This window comes from Oncorhynchus gorbuscha, linkage group LG02, assembly GCF_021184085.1.
Source record: "Oncorhynchus gorbuscha isolate QuinsamMale2020 ecotype Even-year linkage group LG02, OgorEven_v1.0, whole genome shotgun sequence".
NCBI classification, from domain to species: domain Eukaryota; kingdom Metazoa; phylum Chordata; class Actinopteri; order Salmoniformes; family Salmonidae; genus Oncorhynchus; species Oncorhynchus gorbuscha.
In genome coordinates this window covers 40168508-40184870 of record NC_060174.1, presented here as the reverse complement: position 1 = coordinate 40184870, position 16363 = coordinate 40168508, and the positions used below count along the sequence as shown (strand labels likewise).

At 41.5% G+C, this 16363-nt stretch overlaps 1 protein-coding gene across 1 annotated transcript in view; it reads right to left on the bottom strand.

The window, feature by feature from the left end:
• Window positions 1-16363, bottom strand: part of LOC124002170 (leucine-rich repeat-containing protein 4C-like) — a 128874-nt gene that overhangs the window by 26797 nt on the left and 85714 nt on the right. Inside the window, exon 2 of the mRNA XM_046309507.1 lies at window positions 9549-9621. The gene's annotated coding sequence lies outside the window, so the exon portion shown is untranslated. The remainder of the gene's footprint in view (window positions 1-9548; window positions 9622-16363) is intronic.

Below are 16363 nucleotides of genomic sequence, written 5' to 3'. Positions count from 1 at the left end.
AGTTTTAGATGCACTATTGTTAAGTGACTGTCCCACTGGATGTCATAAGGTGAATGCACCAATTTGTAAGTCGCTCTGGATAAGAGCGTCTGCTAAATGACTTAAATGTAAATGTAAATGTAACACCAGCAGCACCAACAACATCTACTTTATATCAGCGCCCCCCAACCCTGGTCCCCGGGGACCAAAATGGGCACACACCCCGACCCCAGCCACCACATCCGATTTCAATCAAAGGCTTGATAATGATTTGGTAAGTTGAGTAGAGTTCACTATTGCGAAGGAAAGAACAAAGATGTGCACCCTCCGGGCCCCCAGGACCAGGACTGAGATGCATAGGCCGACACGGCAGGCTACAGAAAACAGTAAGGCAGCATCGGAAGACACGGTCGAAAAATAATTATAGAGCATAACATTAAACATAAAAAAAACAGGGATCATACATTTAGTGTAATCTTCTCAGCACAATATGGCCACTAGATCAGACATGACCGCTTACTGTGTGCACAGGGACCAGGTCAAGTCAAACTTGTACCTAATATTTTCTAGGGGCAGAGATGACTTCCCCTCCTTAACCCACTGAATAAAGTATGGTGGTTTTGACTACTTCCAATAAAAGTGGACAAGACAGCAAGCTAGCAGCGAGGCAAATGATATTGCACTCACCTGATGAGTGGGAATATTATGATCTAGGGGGAAGTAATAGCAGTGAACGGGTTGTGGCTAATAGTTTTGTCACACGTGTGAGAATTGTAGTGGCCAATCGATTCAAACATGACACGACCAAGAACTTGGAATTCAATGATAGACTTTTAATACACCCGTATCATAAGTCGGAGAGCCCCGCGGGACTCACGGGACGCACACCTTTTCCAGAGCCCTGGCTCCAGTATTTATCCACATATTACATATAAGCCCATCCCACATGTAAATTGCGTTACATTCCAATCCGTGCATCCTGCTTGTTCAGCCCAGTAACGCCCACATCTGCTTTCGGCCAGATTATATGATGTCAAGACCCTTCCTTTGACCTAAAGATAATATACATCCCCCCTTCCTGTGGCCTGTGCTCAGATCCTGTAATTAACCCCATGTGTCCTTTAATTCTAGTTTTTAGTGTGTTCAGTTGCCCTGGTCGCCTTCTCTCCATATGTTTGTCTAAGATGAAACAGACTTGTTTCCCCTGTGATGCAATTTATGTCTGTAATCCATCAGTTGGTCATTTGGCTGACCCCGTCCTTAGAAATCCTCCAATCTTTGTATGTCCAGCTGGTCTAGGAATGTTTCTCAGCTATCCTGGCAGCTATGTCACCTTTCCTTCATGTAGTCTGTTTTTAGTGTTCAACTATTCCATATATCTTATGCATTTGTCTATGTGTTATACCTGCAACCACAGAATGCATCAAAAATGGGGTGCCAAAAGTCACTCAAAGATTGGAACGACTCCCTCCCCCGAAAAATCGCTGGAAGATATTTTGGGGGTTACAATCTTTTATTTGTTTCTTTTTTAAACAATACAACAGACACATACAAAAGACAACATACAGATCCACACAAACATCAACGACATCACACCTGCCCAAACCCACCTGTGATATGAAAGTCTGCATTGGTCAGTCCAAAATTGGTTATAATTCTGTCATGGAAACAAATGTATTTCCTATTACTAAGTAATTTATGGTTCCTATACCTTTAGCTTTCCATGTGGACCAATTTATCACTCCCTTCTGAAAATCTATCCAAGGATTTTTCCATTGGGTTGTATTTTTGGGTAATTATATTGGTTCTTTTAGAATCCATAACATTTTCTTCCATATTGTTTTAGTGTTCATAACTATGAAGTTGTTAATGTTCTTAGCTTTATCCTTTATGAGGGTGAACATGCACATCTTCAAAAATTACCCATTGTTCCTATTTAGGGAATTTAACAAGATGTTGCAAATAAAAGCCTTGGGTGGCGAGTTGATAGAATTCCACCCTCAGACTTAGGGAGGTGTAAAATGTTCATTTTTATTCCATGAGTTTTATTTGCACATATAAAGTCTGTTATGGCCAAGTATACTTATTAAATAATGTCTTCAGCGGGGTAATTGGTATTTCCAAGAATAAATATAAAAACTTTGAGAGCCATGCCATTCATTCTACCTGTAAGATTCATGGGAGGATTGTTCCATTTAAATAGAGCTGCTATATTATTGTTGAGTAATGGGATAATGTTATTTTGTATATATGTATTGTTTTTTGTCACTTATTAAGCATCCTACGTTTTTGAAATGTTTTGTGTTCCACTTAAAGGATTGCTGTAGATTATGAGTTATAATTTGTATTTTTCCTCCTGACATTATTTCAGTTCATTCTAAGATAATTGTATATACTGAGAATCTAGAGTATTCAGAAAATATTTTTAGCTAGGAGGGCTTTCCATATTGATCAGGTATATCAGGAGATCAAATACGTTTAGTTGCTATTCATGTTTACCAATACTAATACCTGTTACATTTGGGTCCTGACTAATTCTTTCTGCAAGTGTTTCAATTGCCAGTGCAAACAGGAGGGGAGAGAAAAGACATCCCTGTCTTGTGCCCTGTTCTAAAGCAATTTAATCAGATTATGTATTATTTGTGTATATTTTTGCTTTAGGATATTTCTATCCTTCTAAATCACTGACCTTTTTTTCCAATTTTCACCTAAAATGACATACCGAAATCTAACTGTCTGTAGCTCAGGCCCTGAAGCAAGGATATGCATATTCTTGATTCCATTTGAAAGGAAAAACTGAAGTTTGTGGAAATTAGAAATTATTGTAGGAGAATAAAACACATTAGATCTGGTAAAAGATAAGAACAAAAAACATGAATTGATTTTGTGCTGCATTCTTTATTATTCCCTTTTTCCCAAATATTTTGGTATCCAATTGGTAGTCACTGTCTTGTCCCATCACTGCAACTCCTGTATGGAGACGGAAGGTCGAGAGCCATGCGTCCTCCGAAACAACAACCCAGCCAAGCCGCACTGCTTCTTGACACAATGCCCACTTAACCTGGAAGCCAGCCACACCAATGTGACAGATGAAACACCGCACACCTGGTGACTGTGTCAGCGTACATGTGCCTGGCCCGCTACAGAAGTCACTAGAGCGCGATGGGATATGGACAGCCCGGCCGGCCAAACCCTCCCCTAATGATGCTGGGCCAATTGTGTGCCACCCCATAGGTCTCCTGGTAGCGGGCTGCTGCTTCAGACCCTGGACTCGAACCAGGAACTCTAGTGGCACAATTAGCACTGTGATGCAGTGCCTTAGACCACTACGTCACTCAGGAGGCCCTATTCTATCCTCTTTGAAATGCAAGAGAAAGGCCACAATATATGCTTCCAGATTAGGCACAATTTAGATTTTGCTGCTGTAAATTTGACAGTAGAGTTAGATTAATAAGAAAATACACTATGCAGTAACAAGTCTGGTAAGACTTTTGCCATTCTATTGCTTATGAGCTTTGTTATTATTTTCTTTACACAATTTATTAAACTGTAATATTAATTGAATTCAAGATTTTCCTGATTTTAATATAATTGAAAAAACTGTTTGATACATGGAACTAGGAAGTACTGAATTGAGTGAAGTGTGTTGTCATTTGTGTAAATAAGGGTGCTACTTTGTTCCAAAATGTTAAATGAGGATGCCACTTGGTCCCAAAATGTTAAATAGAATTCTATGGATGGGAAAGCTGTCCATTCCTGGTGCTTTTCTCCAAGCAAATGTTTTAATGGTGTCCAATATACATTTTTTTGGTGATCTCTATTTTTAGCGGTTGTTTTCCTAACTGAGTCAGGTTTGTAGGCCTGCTTTCTTGCAAATATTTTTTCAGTTCTGCCCACAAATTTTCTATGGGCTTTGTGATGGCCAATCCAATACCTTGACTTTGTTGTCATTAAGCCATTTCGCCACAACTTTATGCTTGGTGTCATTGGTGTCATCACACTATTTGGAAGACCCATTTGCGACCCAGCTTTAACTTCCTGACTGATGTCTTGAGATGTTGCTTCAATATATCCACATAATTTTCCATCCTCATGATATCATGTATTTTGTGAAGTGCACCAGTCCCTCATGCAGCAAAGCACCCCCACAACATGATGCTGACACCCCCGTGCTTCACAGGAGTGGCTATGGAACAAGTCTCTGAATGTCCTTGATTATCCCAGCCAAAGCCCAGACTTTAACCCGATTGAACATCTATGGAGAGACCTGAAATTAGCGATGCAGCGACACTCCCCACCCAACCTGACAGAGCTTGAGAGGATCTGCAGAGAAGAATGGGAGAAACTTCCCAAAATACACATGTGCCAAGCTTGTAATGTCATACCCAAGAAGACTTGAGGCTGTAATCACTGCCAAAGGTGCTTTAACAAAGTACTGAGTAAAGGGTCTGAATACTTGGGATAAATGTGATTTGAGTTTTTGTTTTTGATTCGTCATTATGGGGTATTCTGTGTAGATTGAGTTTGTGTAGATTGATTTAATGAATTTTAGAATAAGTCTAATGTAACAAAATGTGGAAAAGGTCAAGGGGCCTGAATACTTTCGAGATGCACTGTAGGTATTCACTCCCTTTGGATTTTTGTTCCCATTTTGATCCATTACAAAATGGGATTAAAATACAGTGCCTTCAGAAAATGTTCACACCCCTTTACTTTTTCCACATTGTGCTGTCTTACAGCCTGAATTTCAAATCGATTCACTAAACACTAAACAGATGAGCCAGGATCATATCCATGGGCAATGTCTACAGCTCTGAGCCAACCACAGAGCCGGAACACTCGGGTGATTCCCCCAAGCTACACATTTTCCTGAGAAATGAGGCGCAGTAATTCCGATTGGTCTCTTCATACACGAGTGTGGACCGAGAGCTCATTTTTGACAGCTGGCCCTGAAACACATGCAGGGCTACAGCGACATGCACATGCATGCACACATGCACGCATACACTCATGAAATATACGAATATACAGATACACTGACACACCGACACACACACAAACAGAAGGCAAAAAGATTTGTGTCAAGATAAGTTCACATTCTGCTCACACACAGGCTGATTCAAACCGACATTACACACACATAAACTTTCTGTCAATATTGCCCTTTCTTTCACTTGCACACATTTTCTTTGTCATTGCTATTGTGTATATCTCTCCCATTTCCCGCCCAATTTCTGTTGTTGTAGTCTGATGTCCTTTCATCCCGCTGGGAACACCATGTCATTTCAACTTGGAAATGTCGATCATTTTTGGTTGAGACATTGATCAATGAGATTTCAACCTTTTTCCACCAACTTCAAAAGAAATCCAGAAGTTTGTTGAATTCCCAATTCCCACTCCACTTTAAACCATTTAAAAGCACAAAAAGTTAAAATGGGAATACAATGTCAGATATTTTGTATTTATACAACAACTTAATGTGTTATTACTCTACTTCATCTAATAGCAAAGCCAGATCACATGGAATGTAGTTGAGATTACATTAACGTACGTACAGTGCCTTCAGAAAGTATTCATACCCCTTGACTTATTCCACATTTTGTTGTGTTGCGGCCTGAATTCAACATGGATTATATTGTTTTTCACACATCTACACACAATACCCCATAATGACAAAGTGGAAAAATAGTTTTAGACATTTATGCTAAATTATTGACAACAAATAAAATACAGAAATATCTCCTTTAAATAACTATTCACACCCCCTGACTCAATACTTTGTAGAAACACTACTGGCAGTGTTTATAATTAAAGTGTAGCAGTAAAATAACAATAGCGAGACTGTATAGAGTGGGGTACCGAAACAGAGTCAATGTGCAGGGGCACCGGATAGTTGAGGTGGTATGTACATGTAGGTAGAGTTATTAAAACGAATATGCATAGATGACAACAGAGAGTAGCAGTGGTGTAAAGAGGGGGTGGTGGGAGGGAACTGCAAATAGTCTTGGTAGCCATTTGACTTGATCGTCAGGAGTCTTATGGCTTGGGGGTAGAAGCTGTTTAGAAGCCTCTTGGAATTAGACTTGGCGCTCCGGTACGGCTTGCCATGCGGTAGCAGAGAGAACAGTCTATGGTCTCTGGAGATTTTGACTATTTTTAGGGCCTTCCTCTGACACCGCCTGGTATAGAGGTCCTGGATGGCAGGAAGCTTGGCCCCAGTGAGCTAGAATGGGGGCGTGCTCTGTCCTCTTTTTCCTGTAATCAAGAATCATCTCCTTTGTCTTGATCACGTTGAGGGAGATGTTGTTATCCTGGCACCACACGGCCAGGTCTCTGACCTCCTCCCTATAGGCGGTATCATCATCATCGGTGATCAGACCTACCACTGTTGTGTCATCGGCATTCTTAATGATGGTATTGGACTCGTGCCTGGTCGTGCATTCATGAGTGAAAAAGGAGTGCAGGAGGGGACTGTGCACGCACAGCTGAGGGGCTCCCTTGTTGAGGATCAACATGGCAGATGTGTTGTTACCTACCCTTACCACCTGGGGGCGACCCTTCAGGAAATCCAGGATCCAGTTGCACAGGGAGGTGTTTAGTCCCAGGATCCATAGCTTAGTGATGAGCTTTGAGGGCACTATGGTGTTGAACACTGATCTGTAGTCAATGAATGGCATTCTCACATAGGTGTTGCTATTGTCCAGGTGGGAAAGGGCAGTGTGGAGTGCAATAGAGATTGCATCATCTGTGGATCAAATTGGAGTAGGTCTAGGGTTTCTGGGATAATGGTGTTGATGTGAGCCATGACCAGCCTTTCAAAGTACTTCATGGCTACAGACATGAGTGCTACGGGTCGGTAGTCATTTAGGCAGGTTACCTTAGTGTTCTTGGGCATTGGGACTATGGGGGTCTTCTTGAAACATGTTGATATTACAGATTCAGACAGGGAGAGGATGATCTTAGTCCTGCATTGATGCTTTACCTGTTTGATGGTTCATCGGAGGGCATAGCAGGATTTCTTATAAGCTTCCTTGTTAGAACTTCACCATGCACAAAATATATTCAATATCAGCTTTTTTTATTTTCACCCATCACCAATAGGTGCTCTTGTTTGCAAGGCATTGGAAAACTTCCCTGGTCTTTGTGGTTGAATCTGTGTTTGAAATTCTCTCCTCGACTGAGGGACCCTACAGATATGTGTGGGGTACAGAGATGAGATAGTCATTCAAAAATCATGTTAAACACTATTATTCCACACAGAGTGAGTCCATGCAACTTATTATGTGACTTGTTAAGCAATGCTTTACTTCTGAACCTATTTAGGCTTGTCGTAAATAAGGGGTTGAATAGTTATTGACTCAAGACATTTCAGCTTTTCATTTTTAAATATAATTGCACTTTGACTTTATGGGGTATTGTGTGTGGGACAGTTCAGATTATATGTATCGGTATAAATCAATCACCCTATACAGTTAATTTCACAATCAATATCAAAAGCTCTATCACATAGGCAAGGACAGAAGCCCCAAGTGTGTCCTGTGTGCATCCTTGCGTGTGTTTGTGTGTGTGTGTGTGGATTAGCATGGTACAATAACAACTACATGCATTTCTGTTTTAGAATATAAACCAGAGGCATTTTTTTCATGGTTGTTTTCATCTTGAAGTGTCCGTTGGTGAGCTTAATGACTCATGCTGAATGAGCTACAATACACCTTTAGAGGAGTGGACGATGACAAAAAGAGAACGAGAGACGCATTACAGTTAACTGAGAAATCCAGACACCAAGCCTGTGGCCTTGTGGGGATGGAGGAGTGTCATTCCCACAATAGAGTGCCTTTATTAAGTTAATAACAACTAAATGAGCTCTCTCATGCCCTGTTCAGTATGCACCGGTGCTATTGTTTGTGTTCTGCCAGGTTTACCTTTCGAACGCGCTGGGGGACATTAAAGCAATGACACTGATGTTTGTTATTGCGCTACAGCTGAGCTCATGGTGGTTCTGGATTTAGCCAATCAGTAACACACAAGAGGAGCACACAGACACACATATACTGAAACATGCACACACTCAAACACACACTTCAACTACAAAAAAATGAACAAAAACATGGGTGATCAGAAATGATGCAAGACATGTTACTATTCTGTCTGCTAGTTTCATAGCTGATCAATCAACTCAGACAAACAATTCAAATAACATGCTAATTACCTTCAATCCATCAGGATCTGGTGTACAAATGAGAATTGTCTGAGGGTGGTGCCATAGAAACTAAGATGAGCCTCTCAGAGGATGTGTACTAAGTCTTACTTGTAACATTTAAGAAAGTCAGCTTAATTTACTTGCTTTAGTCAACACCACATCAAGAAGGCTAAGACAGCTTCCCACCTAGCACAGACGTCAGTTCAATGTCTAGTTTTGATTTACATTTGGTTGTTGTCAACTAACGTGAATTCAATGTGAAACCAACAAAGAAAGTACACCTTGTCATTTTATTTAGGTAAAAAGTTGGGTTAAAAAAAAGATCTTACATTGATTACTTTTTCAGTGTTCAGTGTTCAATGCTGATTCAATATCATCCCATATCATTTTGTTGTTTATATGACATGTAAACCAGTTTTTGCACAGTTTGTTGGGATGGGAGCATTCTCGATTCAATGTCGCAATCTGCCATTTATAAATATGACTCCCTCACGGGGTCTGGAGGAAAAGGACACATATTGCAGAGGAAAACAAACATCTATTAAACCAATTCGTTATCTTTTTAATCTGCTGACCTGAGCTGTGTCCCAGGGAACTGCAGAGCTGGGGTGAGTCTAGAACCCTTGCTAGCTATTATTCACCTGTCAAACACAGCAGCACCATTACAGAGGGGACAACACAGACAATGAGGAGAAATGTATTGCTATCAAAGAGCTAAGGAGTGTTACCCATCAAGGGGCTAACTATAGACAACATTAACTTGCTTAGTAAACAAAAGTAGAATACTTGAATATGATACAAATGTTTTCTGTTGCAAGAGTTGTTACAGAATCATACTTCCACAATGAGTAACTAATTAGAGGACCTTTGGTGTTACTGTATGCTTTGCTAGGAAGATTTTTGGAACTAAGATATCCATTTCATTGTGATAAGATGCCACTACGCTCCTAGAAAAATGGTTCCAAGAGTTATGCAGCTGTCCCCATAAGAGAACCCTCTTTGGTTCCAGGTAGAACACTTTTAGGTTCCATGTAACCCTGTGTGGAAAGGGTTATATATGGAACCCAAAAGAGTTCTACATGAAGCCAAAAGGGATTCAAATGGGTCTCATATGGGGACAGCCAAATAACCCAGATAATGTTTTGGTTCAGATAGCACGTTTGTTTACGAGTGTACTTGGCAAAGACCATCCCAAAACCCAGTCCTAGTTTCTAAGCCTTAACATTGAACATGCCATGGCAATGAAGGAATATCACTGTAACTCAAACTCCCATCCTCATCTGATAGAGCAGAATCAGGCCCTGAGGATCAGGATGATCAAGCATCAGCCTGTAGCCCTGGTTGTCTCTTTCTCTCATTTTGCTCTCACCTGCCAACTCATTCGCAATCCCTCTGGTTTCTCCCCATCCTCAAGTTTGCTCGTTTTCGGCTGCTGGCTCACCCTGAAAAGAGAAGAGAGGAAAAAATTACTCAATATGAATACTTTAAAAAATGTGTTTACAATGACAAGCTGCTTGGATGACACTCAGTTTTGTTGTTTCCTCACTTGGCAATGGCGGCTAGCGGAGGGCATTGATATCGAGGAGAGTGTGCCAAGGTCTTTGTTGAAGCGGGGCGAGTGTAGCCCGCCAAAGCAAGGGCTTAGCAAATGAAAATGTTCTACCAGATAGGCATGGAATCGCAATGAATCATATTAGTACACCCCACTCCAGCTATAGACCGACACAGAATACAGTCTAGGCCTATATCGACTATGGCTGCAGACGATGTTGGCAGACTGAACCAGTTTTCATCAAAATCATGCTCCTGAACTTTGGGGTCAAGTAAGTATTTTTTAACCACCTGCTTTTGGGCTGGGTGTGTCAATGTGTAGTTAATACAGTACATGCATAATCTGTGAGCAGAATTAGTCTTACCTAGCCACAAAATCATTGGTATTGAAAGCAACTTTTTTTCTGGATTCTAGGGCCAGCCCCCTAGCAATTTGAGTTTTAGCCAATGAGCTTCATACCCTCGCCATTTGAGTGACAGCTAGCAAGATGCACAAACAGCAGAACGAGAGAAAGAGCAATAAAGTGGTGCACATATCTGCAAAAGTGTGATGTGGCACGCAATTCTTGGAGAACACTTGGCTCGTCAGCGCTACTTTTAGTACAACTGGCAAAAAAGTGTACAAAACTACCGGAGAATCTCTCACCTCCCAAGTGGCGCATTGGTCAAAGGCACTGCATCACAGTGTTGCAGCGTCACTACAGCCTGGGGTTTGATCGGATAGGATGTTTAGAAGAGTGGTTTGTCGGGTCATGTTTCGGAGGACGCATGACTCAACCTTCGCCTCTCCCGAGCCCGTTGGGGAGTTGCAGCCACATCGTAATCATGAAATTTGGGAGAAAAAAGGTGGTAAAAATTACGAAAATATATAAATAAAAGCCAGGCCTCGAGGGACCCCCCTTTGAGCCAATGAGGAGTCATTTTGACTTAAACACTATAACCGTCTAATATACGTATATATTTCACATTTTCTATAAGAATACTTATCATTTGGTTGGGTTTATGAAGGTCTTGGGTAACATCAGAATATGAGAAAAAATATAAATAATCTAAGATCACAGTAGCATTTTCATTAGTTTATGTCACTGTAGGTTATCTGTTGTCACATTCTCACGTGTGGAGCATGGAACAGTGGTTATTTGCTGTGCTTGAGTAGCGTCACCTCAAATGTTCTACTGCTTTAGCTCGTTCCCCTCTTATAGAATATTGTCTCAAGTATTGTGGAACTGCTCCACCTAAATGTAAACAGTACTGTAACCCAAAATGAGTTCCGGCACCTTTTTCAGCCCAAGTCAAGGACTAATTCTTGGAAAAAGTAATATTCTAAAATAGAGTTAATCTCTTCAATATTGAATTACTTGGAAATGGTAAGGGTTTTGGAACCTCCCAATCTGATCTTTCTGATACTATACTGAACAAAATTATAAATGCAACATGTAATGTCCTGGTCCCATGTTTCATGAGCTGAAATAAAAGATCCCAGAAATTGCCCATACGCACAAAAATCTTCCTTCTCTAAAATGTTGTGCACACATTTGTTTACGTTCCTTTTAGTGAGCATTTCTCCTTTGCCAAAATAAAGTAATCCATCCATCTGAAATGTGTTCTATGTCAAGAAAATGATTGAAAAGCATGATCATTACATAGGTGCGCCTTGTGCTGGGGACAATAACAGGCCACTCTAAAATGTGAAGTTTTGTCACACAACACAATGCAACGGATTTCTCATGTTTTGAGGGAGTGTGCAATTGGAATGCTGACTGCAGAAATGTCCACCAGAGCTATTGCCAGATAATTTTAAAGTTAATTTCTCTACAACTTTCTTTTAGAGAATTTGGCAGTACATCCAATCGGCCTCACAACTGCAGACCATGTGTAACAACGTCAACCCAGGACCTCCACATCCGGCTTCTCCACCTACATTTACATTTACATTACATTACATTTAAGTCATTTAGCAGACGCTCTTATCCAGAGCGGGATATGGTCAGCTGATGAAACTGTGGAGTATTTCCACGTATAATAAAACTCTTTGGTGTGGAAAAATTCCTTCTGATTGGCTGGGCCTGGCTCCCAAGTGGATGGGCCTGCCTGCCTCCCAAGTGGATGGGCCTGCCTGGCTTCCAAGTGGATGGGCCTGCCTGGCTCCCAAGTGGATGGGCCTATACCTCCCAGGCCCACCCATAGCTGTGCCCCTGCCCAGTCATGTGAAATCCATAGATGTGCTGGCTGGAGTCGTGTAAAGCTTGCCACCATTGGAGCAGTGGAAATGCATTCTCTGGAGTGATGAATCACGCTTCACCATATGGCAGGAGAACGCTACCTGCCCCAATGCATAGTGCCAACTGTAAAGTTAGGTGGAGAATGAGAAATGGTCTGGGAATGGCCCGCTAGGCCAGTACTTCCAGTGAAGGGAAATCTCAACAGTACAGCATACAATGTTATTCTAGAGATTCTATGCTTCCAACTTTGTGGCAACAGTTTGGGGAAGGCAATTTCCTGTTTCAGCATGACTATGCCTCAGTGCACAAAGCGAGGTCCATAGAGAAATGGTTTTGACGAGATTGGTGTGGAAGAACTTGCCTGGCCTGCACAGAGCCCTAACCTCAACCCCATCGGACACCTTTGGGATGAATTGGAATGCCTACTGCATATCAGTCCTAATTGTCTAACATCAGTTCTCGACCTCACTAATGCTTTTGTGGCTGAATGGAATCAGGTCCCTGCAGAAATGTCCCAACATCTAGTGGAAAGCCTTCCCAGATTAGTGGGGGCTGTTAGAGCAGCAAAGGGGTGACCAACTATATATTAATGCCTAAGATTTTAGAATGAGATTTTTCGAGGAGCAGTGTGCACATACTTTTGCTCATGTAGTGTACCTCTCCAAACCACTTCCTTCTCTCATCATTGCTCTCTACATTCCTGGTTCTCCTGCCCCCTCCTCCTCTCCCTCTCCTCTCTGCTGAGGCAGGTTTCGTGCTTTTGAGGAAAAAAGCTTTACAAAACTGCTTAACTGGGATAGTAACCGTCCAGCTGGACCAAAAAGCAGGCTTTCTACTCAGTGGACGGTGGTCTACTCCACATACCCCAGGGACAAGGGACAGCCACAACCAACCACACACAGAGAGAGGAGAGGGAAAGAGGATTTGCCCAATTAATAAATTATGGAGGGGAAAACCCCCCCAGATAAAGCCCTCTATCTATCCATTAGTGCTAAGGGGTGAGTGTAAATAAGGGAGTATTTGATCCTCAGGAACAGTGGTTCCCAAACTTTTTATAGTCCCATACCCCTTCAAACATTCAACCTCCAGCTCTAGCACCAGGGTCAGTGCACTCTCAAATGTTGTTTTTTGCCATCATTGTAAGCCTGCCACACACACTCTTTACAATACATTTATTAAACATAAGAATGAGTGTGAGTTGTCGCAACCTGACTTGTGGGAAGTAACAAAGAGCTCTTTTTGGACCAGGGCACAATAATAATCAATAATTTTTCTTTTTGTTTAGCCATCTTACATATAAAACCTTCTTTGTTCGTTGAAAATTGTGAATAACTGACCACAGGTTAATGAGAAGGGTATGCTTGAAAGGATGCACATAACTCTGCAATGTTGGGTTGTATTGGAGGGAGTCTCAGTTTAAATAATTTCCACACACAATCTGTGCCTGTATTTAGTATTCATGCTAGTGAGGGCCGAGAATCCACTCTCACATGGGTACATGGTTGCAAATGGCATCAGTGTCTTAACAGCGCAATTTTCCAAGTCAGGATCTCTGAGCGCAGCCCATTCCAGAAATCTGGCAGTGGCTTCTGATTTAAATTCATTTTTCACAGAACCGCTTGTTGCAATTTCCATGAGGCTCTCTTGTTCAGATATCGGTAAGTGGACTGGGGGCAGGGCATGAAAGGGATAACGAATCCAGTTGTTTGTGTCATCCGTTTCGGGAAAGTACCTGCGTAATTGTGCATCCATCTCACTCAGGTGATTCGCTATATCACATTTGACATTGTCCGTAAGCTTGAGTTCATTTGCACACAACAAAAATCATACAATCATGGAAAGACGTGTTTTGTCCTTGTTAATACAGACAGAGAAGAGCTCCAACTTCTTTATCATAGACTCAGTTTTGTCCAGCACATTGAATATAGTTGAGGAGAGTCCTGTAATCCTAGATTCAGATCATTCAGGCGAGAAAAAACATCACCCAGATAGGCCAGTCATGTGAGAAACGTCATCATCATGCAAGCGGTCAGACAAGTGAAAATGATGGTCAATAAAAAAAAACTTTAAGCGTCTTTCAATTTTAAAAAACATGTCAATACTTTGCCCCTTGATAACCAGTGCACTTCTACATGTTGTAAAAGCATTACATGGTCGCTGCCCATATCATTACATAGTGCAGAAAAAACATGAGAGTTCAGGATCCTTGCTTTAACAATTTTACAGTTTACTTTAACAATTTTCACAGTAGTGTCCAAAATGCTGCAAGAGCCTCTGAGTGGATGCTGCAGTGTTCTCAAGTGGCGTCACTTGAGTTACCCCTCCACTATGTCTCCCTGTCATGGGTTTTGCGCCATCAGTACAGATACCAACACATCTTGACCATCAAAGTCCATTTGATGTCACAAAGCTGTACTTTAAAAACATCCTCTCCTGTTGTACTGGTTTCCAGAAGAGGATGTCTTCCTTAATTGACCCCCCATGAATGTAACGGACATATACAGTACCAATCGGTAACTCACCATATAAGAGGCTTCTAGCCCCTTCTTATTAATGGTATCTGTTGCTTTTATACATATCTTACTACTCGAAAGCCGTCTTAATTATCGCTCAAAAAACTCCCGTGGCTAATTTTTCAAATTGGCATGTTTTGTTTCTAAATGTCTGCGCAAGTGTGAAGGTTTCATCGAGTTGTGAGATAGTCCTTTTGTACATATAACACACTGTGGCTGAGGAAAGGCACCACTCCCAATATAAGTAAACCCCAAATAAATGTCGTACTCATCATATTTGTGCCTCTTCGATGGTCCAACGTCCCTGTCTGTTGTTCAGTGCTTTCCCGGGTAAGGGGGCAGTAGCTCTTCGGCTGCATCAGATTCACAACTGTCAGTGTCAGTGCTAGCTGGGCAAACAACAAATGTAGAATTACCGATGCAAGCATTGGATGTGCTCGTTGAAGCAGAACAACTTATGTCATTGACATGTGCAGGTGTAGTACTGCTGGTTTTAGCAGTATGACCAGTAGAGCTGGTATGTGTCTCTATGAACGCGGGCCTTACCATTTTCGAGCAAACGGAATGAGCAGCAGCTACGTTTGGCTACATACGGACGGTTAGTGTAATTCCCTGCGAGGGAGTGGTGGCAGGTAGCCTAGTGGTTAGAGTGTTGTGCCAGTAACCGAAAGGTTGCTAGATCAAATCCCCAGCTGACAAGGTAAAAATCGGTCTTTCTGCCCCTGAACAAGGCAGTTAACCCACTGTTCCTAGGCCATCATTGAAAGTAATAATTTTTCTTACTGACTTGCCTAGTAAAAAACAAAAAGCACAACGGTTAATGTGATTGCATGTTAATTATTTGGTTACGAGGTAACCTGTATTTGACATTGTCTTGAAATTTCCCTGAACACGAGATGGTTTAACTTTATTTCTAGTAGTGAAACGAGGTTAGCCTGGCAAGAAACAAATCTTACCCAAATGTATAGCCCCGTTGGAAAATATAAATGGACTGATTGAAAAAAGTACATATATGTACAGTTGAAGTCGGAAGTTTACATACACCTTAGCCAAACACATTTAAAATTCAGTTTTTCACAATTCCTGGCCTTTAATCATAGTAAAAATGTACTGTCTTAGGTCAGTTAGGATTTTGTAACATTGCCTTTAAATTATTTAACTTGGGTCAAACATTTCGGGAAGCTTTCCACAAGCTTCTCACAATAAGTTGGGTAAATTTTGGCCCATTCCTCCTGACAGAGCTGGTGTAACTGAGTCAGGTTTTAGGCCTCCTTGCTCGCAGACGCTTTTTCAGTTCTGCCCACACATTTTCTATAGGATTCAGGTCAGGGCTTTGCAGTGGCCATTCCAATACCTTGACTTTGTTGTCCTTAAGCAATTTTGTCATAACTTTGGAAGTGGGCTTGGGGTCATTGTCCATTTGGAAGAATTATTTGCGACCAAGCTGTGACTTACTGATTGATGTCTTGAGATGTTGCTTCAATATATCCACATCATTTTCCTTTCCTCATGATGCCATCTATTTTCTGAAGTGCACCAGTTCCTCAGCAAAGCACCCCCACAACATGATACTGCCACCCCCATGATTCACGGTTGGGATGGTGTTCTTCTTGCAAGCCTCCCCCTTTGTCCTCCAAACAACAACAATTATGGCCAAACAGTTCTATTTTTTATTTCATCAGAACAGAGGGCATTTCTCCAAAAAGTGTGAACTTTGTCCCCATGTGCAGTTGAAAACCGTACTCTAGCATTTTTATAGCGGTTTTGGAGCAGTGGCTTCTTCCTTGCTGACCGACCTTACAGGTTATGTCGATATAGTACTCGTTGTACTGTGGACAGAACGTGTCTTCTTCCTGAGCGGTATTACAGTCCCATGGTGTTTATACTTGCATACTATT